Source organism: Polistes fuscatus, unplaced genomic scaffold, assembly GCF_010416935.1.
Source record: "Polistes fuscatus isolate 324 unplaced genomic scaffold, CU_Pfus_HIC Scaffold22, whole genome shotgun sequence".
NCBI classification, from domain to species: Eukaryota; Metazoa; Arthropoda; class Insecta; order Hymenoptera; family Vespidae; genus Polistes; species Polistes fuscatus.
The window spans coordinates 2249522-2256805 of record NW_025113099.1 but is presented as its reverse complement, the minus strand read 5'-3'; positions in this window follow the sequence as shown (position 1 = coordinate 2256805).

The window sequence follows — 7284 nt, the reverse complement described above, 5'->3', positions numbered from 1 at the left end:
GCGTTGTTTCTCGACGGATCGTCAAGCGACATTGCATCACGAAGATTTATAATCGACTCCTACGCTCTTATTACGATTTCCTTTCATTTCTCTTACGATCTACCGTTTGCCTTTATAACCGTCTTTCTTCGAACAATGCGTCTTTGGACTTGAAACGATTCGTTTCAACGATCTCCGTCCGTAAATGTTCGTATTACAATCGTCTCCTCGATTTAAAACGATACTTTTTTAAGCCCAATTCATCATAATCCCCTTTACCCTCTTCCTCCCTCATTTAAACTAACGCCCAGAATTATTAATACTAAAAAATACATTTTTGTAAATTCTTATTGTTTCATATTACCAGCTCAAACATTGATAAAGGTATATATAATTTTGATTTATTCGAATTTTACGAAATATTTGTCGTTACATATATTTTTTGTCTTTCCTATTAGCAGTCTTTATTATTTTTGTTTTTTGAAGTTATACTTCTTTTGGCGCGTTGGGGAAAATGTAATGGGGAGTGATTTTGTTCCGAGCGACACGAAAAATCGACACCATGAAGTTTGTCAGTATTTACGACGCCCGGCAAAGCGATTTCAAGTATACGGCATGAAGTTGTCTTCTCTTCTTCTTCTCCCCTTTTTTTCTCAAGCAGGTCACCCAATCAAATATTAATCGTACGCAGCGCTGCTTTACTTAAATGATCGAAGCGGGAACTAATGCTGTAACCGCGCCATGACTGTTGACGCGTGAATTAATTCGATATATCTCTCTTATATTTAGTGTGGACCGATTGAAAATATGTTTCCTTTCTTTTTTTTGTTAAGTAAATAAATAATAATAATTAGTTGCTTATGTTCTCATACTTCCAGTCCAATATTTTTTTGAAGTTATTTTTGAGGTTATATTCGTTTCGGTACGCCAAAGAAGTATAACTTCTTACGTGCGTACATAAGTACACACACCAGTTTTTGTTTTTTCTTCTTCTTCTTATTGTTAGTAAAATAAAATTATATAGAAAGAATAATAGGCGTTAATCGAAAAACGAGCGTGTTTTTTAATTTTTCTGTTACCTTCGTCGCACGCATATCCTTGGATTAACCGTGATGAATGTATTTACATTACGTTCAATGTTATATGATAATAATAGAGATAAAATGATAGTCACGTGTTACGTTACGATATAAGAGAGCACATATTTGCATAGGTATAGATAAGAGTCGCGTACGATGAGAGAAAAAGAATGAAAAAAAAATGGAAGAGAGAAAGAAAGAAAGAAAAAAAGGATCAGAAAAAAGCTTGTGTGTATTTACTAGTCAGACGGTTAACCGCAGACGCCGGTCTTCGCCAAAAATAACGTTCATTGATTTCGCGTTCTGAATGAACGAGCTCGCAAAGGAAAATGAGACAACGTAGCCCATCGAAGAAGAAGAAGAAGAAGAAGAAGAAGGGGTGGGTGGGTGGGTGGCAGTTATCTATGACCATCGCGGAGAACTAGCGGTAAAATTTCCAAGAAGTTGGACAAAGAGGAAGCAAAACATTTCTTTCGCGATTACGTTTATATGAAAGAATCTTCTCCGACCAATAGAAGAAAAGATACTTGTCTTATTCGCCCACGTTTCGTCTTAACGTCAACACTCGAAATCTTTTTCATTTATCCACCCTCGAGAATATCCGACCCTCGGTCAAGATTTTCTCCGAGCTATATAAATACTTGGAATATTCTTATTGATTTTAACGATAAATTTCAAATAAGTGTAGTTTCAATTCCCGATAATATCGAATTTTGTTAAGTATATCGAGATAATATGATCTTTTTGTTTTTTTATCCACCCTAGCGAACAATAATTCAACCCTTTCCCTCTCGTAACGATTTCCAACTAGATAAATACTTTGAATATTGTTATCGATTGTAACGATAAATTTCGATTAACTGTAGTTTCAATCTCCGATAATATCGAATTCGTAAAAATAGGTCGAAACTGTGATAATATAAAACGTATGATTTTTATTTTATATTTTACTATTTTATCATTTTATTAATAAAGATTATAAATTTCCCCGACGTATAAGAGATCTTGAATTTCTTTAGGATAGCTACGGTTTTCGCTTATCTTTATCTTCTTGCCTAGCTCATCGTTCGAGATAGCAGACCGAATGTATGTGCGTGAGTAACGTAACATGATCGCGTACTACGAGTGGTATTTCAATTTGCTAAAAGTATCCTTCGAATAAGGAATAAACATAAGCATCGTTTCATTAAGATAAAATAAATAGTCAATTACCATTTATATTAATCAAATATTTTACATTCTTATCGGTATAGTCAGTCGAAATTAGTATGATTTTCAATTTTCTTTGATGCGCATAGATATCAAGTCTATTATTTTTCTTTTATTTGATCATCGTTGTCTATCGAATTATGAACAAAGAAAATAGAAGATGAAGTAACGTAAATGAACTAGATAGAAATTAGAGAAGGAAATCAAATTCGTTTTAATTCGAAAAGAATAGGCGACGAGATGGCGCAAGACAGTGCTAAGCAGAATCCGCTATTGGATCGTAAAAAAAGAAGAAGAAGAAAAAGAAGAAGAAGAAGGAGAGTTGTTTTTACGAGAGAGACGAGTTTAATGGTCTTCTACGACGTGTGGCATAGAGAGCAAGCTTGGAACGAACTGTATAACGGGTGTTATTATGATTATTTGCGACTGCACGTCTCTCTTTCTCTCACACAGACTCACTCTTTTTCTCTTTTGGTATCTTGGTACCTAGTACGTAGTACATGCGTGAGCCATAGGTAGAACCCCATGTGTCTTCGAGTTTATTTTACGCTTACGCAGGCTCGAGCCTGCCTTAACGTTTCTTCCTCACTTTCATTTCTATCTTTTCTTTTCTCTTACATATACGTACATATATAAAACAAAACGGTAATTCCTGCATCTCGCGCGGCATTCATTTTATTTAATTATTAATTTAGATTCTTTTTGAAATTAACTGTAACAATGAAATAATTATTGAATACCCTATCAACAAGAGTACTTTTTCGTTTGATTATATATCAAGTATATTAATCAAACTTATTTGTTCCTTTTGCGTATTCAGCTGACCCCCGAACAATGAGGATCAGAATCGGGCAATATATTTTCTTCGTATGTTACTATTCGAGAAAGATTCGAACGATGACGTCATTAACATCGTAGCACGTGGACCCGAATGGAGTCGATTTTGTTATTGCTAGGCTAGGAGACTAACTCATAAGAGAAAGTGGGGGGATGATCGAGAAGGAAAAAAATATAAGAGAGGAGAGGATGGAAAAAAGAGAGGTGGATCGTTGAAAGAGACGAATTTTTGCGTGGTCGTAAGGGAGCAGACATACTCGTCTATTACGTAGGTAGATATAGAGTCAGCAACGCCCACGTCGTCGCCACCCTGCTTCTGCTATTCGCTTGGAAAACGGCTAGATTTTAGGGGGTTGGGGGTAGTTGCGGTGCGAAAATGTCAGACGAACCGGCTGATACGATACTCCCACGCGATGGAAAGTGGGGCAAAGTCGATTCATTCATCCACTGATTCATAAGAGTGGGCGGGATGTGAGGGAGACGCGGATAGAAAGAAAGAAAGAGGGAGAGAGAGAGAGAGAGAGATACAGACAGATATTCTTCATATTCTTTCCTCTCTCTCTCTCTCACTCTCCTTTTTTTTCTTTCTGTCTGTTTTAATTCCCTCTCACTCGTTTTCTTCCTTCATCCCTCTTCCGAGTATTTCAACATGATTTCGTAGGAATATCTCTTCTAAGAAGATAAAAAGTATACGCGTGCGGTTTCATCATCCCCTCTTGAAGATGACGGAGAAACTAGCCGAACGTTTGTGTGGGTAGCGAAAATCGAAGAATCTAGGGAATCCCGGGTTTTTCCTCGTCTAGATGAGCGCCATTTTGGTGACGCAAAGCTGGATCGCAGACCTTGGACCATGCTCTCTCACCCTTCCTACCCTCTTCCCCCGCATCCTCCTCTTTTTTTCTTTCTTTGTTTCTTTCTACACGATCAACCCCTCAACCTCTGATATTATCATGCGTATTACGTATCCAAAATGTATGAGCTTTTTCGTTGGAAATTCACGAAAAGTAGCTTTAGAACATGAGTCTCGTTTCATTTTTCGTTTCCAGCTATGAGAGACGCGATAGAAATAGAGTCCTCAGAAATTTCCTGGGGTTAAGGTGGTTTTTCTTAAATGTGAAGGTCGCTCGTTCTTATTCTATTACATTTTTGATCCTAATCTCCAGTTATTTATCTCGTAGATTAATCTTTGAAATAATCGCGGACATCGTTGATGTCTTCGTTTAATGTCCGAAAAGTATTTCGATTCGAAATGTTTTTAGATGATGCAAGATGAACGCGGTAGATGTTCACGATGGTTGTGGGTGGTGGTGGTGGTGGTGGTGGTTGTGCGATGGTTGAATTCGAGTGCGTCCTCTTTTTTTCCATCGACCGTTTGTTTCCCTCCCTCCCTCCCTACCCTCCCATTTTCTATCTCTATCTCTCTCTTTTTCGCTCTCATTGTTGCAACGTCGCCCATCGTCCTCCGGATATCCTATACATCGCTAAACACAATGCACCGTCTGGTGTTCCTGGCTGTGCGCCATTGTCGATAACCTTTGCATCGTCGACCCGATGATGGTAGTACCGCGATAGGAATGTCGTCGACTTGGAGAGTAGTAGCGGTATTCGTGTAGCGATACGCACGTGGAACATATTCCCTCTCTTTCTTATTTCTTATATTTTGTCCCTTTTTCTGTCATTCTTTCCCTCTCTCTCTCTCTCTCTCTCATTCTTTCTCTTTTGCATCTTTCCTTTTTCGTTAGACGCGAAAACGCAGAAGGTCGAAGGTCGCTGCAACGAAAGGTCAGACCCCACGGTTAAGTGCACGAAATAAGAACGAAAAAGGGGATCCATTCGCCAGTTCGAAGGAAACTAGAGAGAAAGAGGAAGACGATAAATAACTCGTAGCAATCCTTTGAGATTTTCCTTCCTCTCGTGGTATCTTACTTTCGAATGCGTTTTCCTTAGTTCAGTCAGTATATTCCGTGATATCGTGAACGCGTATTGTTTCCTTTTGGATTTTTAAATCTCAACAGATGTCGGTGTACGTATTATCCAAGTTTTATTCGATGTTTTCTTTTTTTCTATTACGAAACGATGACCACCGATTTTTTCTTTTTATACATTTTTCCTCGCTAATGACCGCGATTAAATTTAATAAACATTTGAAAATGTTTGCTGATCGAATTTTGATTTCCGTGACTGTGGATAAAATTAGATGAACATTTTTAAAGGAAAAAAAATCGATGGTGTTTCGTTGAGCTTAATTAAAAAGAATGTTGATTACCGAGTTTACCATGTTTAAGTTTGATCCCTCGAATTTTGATCCCTGTGTGATTGTGGATAAAATTAGAAATTAGATGAATATTATCGATGGAAAAATTTGTGCCGGTGTTTCGATAAACCGAAAAAGAGGAAAGAACCAAATACGGTATGGTGAAAGAAACCGATTGTGGTGGTGGTTCTTCTTCTCCCAACGCTACCCACGCTTTCTTTCGTGTTTTCTTTTTTTTTTTTTCTCGATCCCAGCTGGTGCCCTCACGAAATTAGCATTCGAGAGCCAGAAATAGTTCGCGGATCACAATGCCTTGGGAAGGTCGGACGTAAAAAGACGTGGTATTCGCGAGAAAAAGTGTGTGCGGATTTATCGAATACCGCGAAATCGTTGTTGAGTAGACCGGATACTCCCCCGCAACGGGGTCGTACGAGGACGAGAGTGAAAAGAAAGAAATTCTCCTCCTCCTCCTCCCCCTCCTCCTCCCCCTCCTCCTTTTACTTTTTCTATTCTTTTCTTTTTACACGAATTCGTTCGATTATTATAGTCAGATTCCATTTTCGTGGCTTGATTCACGTGGTATAAACGATGACGTATACGTTTCCCTTTTAATATCCTATTACGGTACTATCAAATGACGACAAGGATTCCTTTGCTCGAAGTATCAATAAAATTTTTCAACTATCTAAAGAATATACTACTATTCTTTGTTTGTGTAATATATAGTTTCTTAGAAAGAAATTCTCGAATAAGATTGACGATTTCAGGTGGACTTAAATGAGTTGTCAGAAGAGCTATCAAATATTTTCGAACGTGTAAAACGAGGAAGTATAATAAAAAAGAAAAAAATAGAAAAAGATTTAAAAGTAGTACGTCTGTAAGAACATTATTCTTTTGGGATACCGCGTTAAAATTGAAAGATCCATAAACCGAACGTGGAAAGGTTTCTCTCTCCCCACATAATTCCACGTTCTAACGAGGCTAAAAAGCGTGATAGAAGAACGAGCCTGGGTTTTATTTGAGATTCACCGCAAGGTTTTCGGCCTCGTTTATTACCACTTCGTTTGTTCCTTCGTGTCCTTTTTACGCGTATCATTTTAATATACCTTACATCTACCCATCCTCTTATATTATTCTCATTAACGAGTAATCTTTCATTCTGACATAGGTGAATTATAGTTAGGCCGAACAAACGAGCGTAAAAATGTCTTTTACATTTTCTTACCGATTTTTATTGCTTATCCTCGAATTTGTAAACGTTACGACCGTCTATACTGATTGGATTTTATTCTATCAACCATACCCGACTTTAGTTTTTCAAACCAAGACGTTGAAAGAACGTGTGTGTGTGTGTATTCTTTCGATTATTTAAAATCGTATATTCAGGAATCGGAAGTTTCGTAAATCATTCGCGTGAACGGGAACGGATTTCGTAACGATCTGACGTACGATATTGTAAGTAGGTGTTAACAGCAGCAGGTCTTCTTTGTGTATGCGGTTTTGATACAGTTCATTCGCTTAAATCATTCGTAACGGTAACAATTTGCATGAATTATACGATCTCGAGTGTTGTTGTCACCAATGTATTCGAGGAGACAGTGAAAGTAAAAAAAACAAATCTTCCCCTCTTTTCCAAACTTTTTTTTCACATTTTCCGAGTTAGTGGTTTTCTCCTTCCGCAATCTCTTTTCTTAAGTATCCATCTTCTTATAGCAAACGAGTATTATTCACCCACGATCCTTTAGAAATGCTCCGACAATTTTTCCTTCAGTTTCCTTACCCGTTTCTTCTATTCTTTTATTCTCCTCTTATTTCTCTTGCTTTATTTTTTTTTTCTTTTTCTTTTCGCGTCATCGCGATGCCACTTCGATTTGGCACATTCTCTACGCCTTATCCTTTTCACCATAGGATTCGACGACACCATTA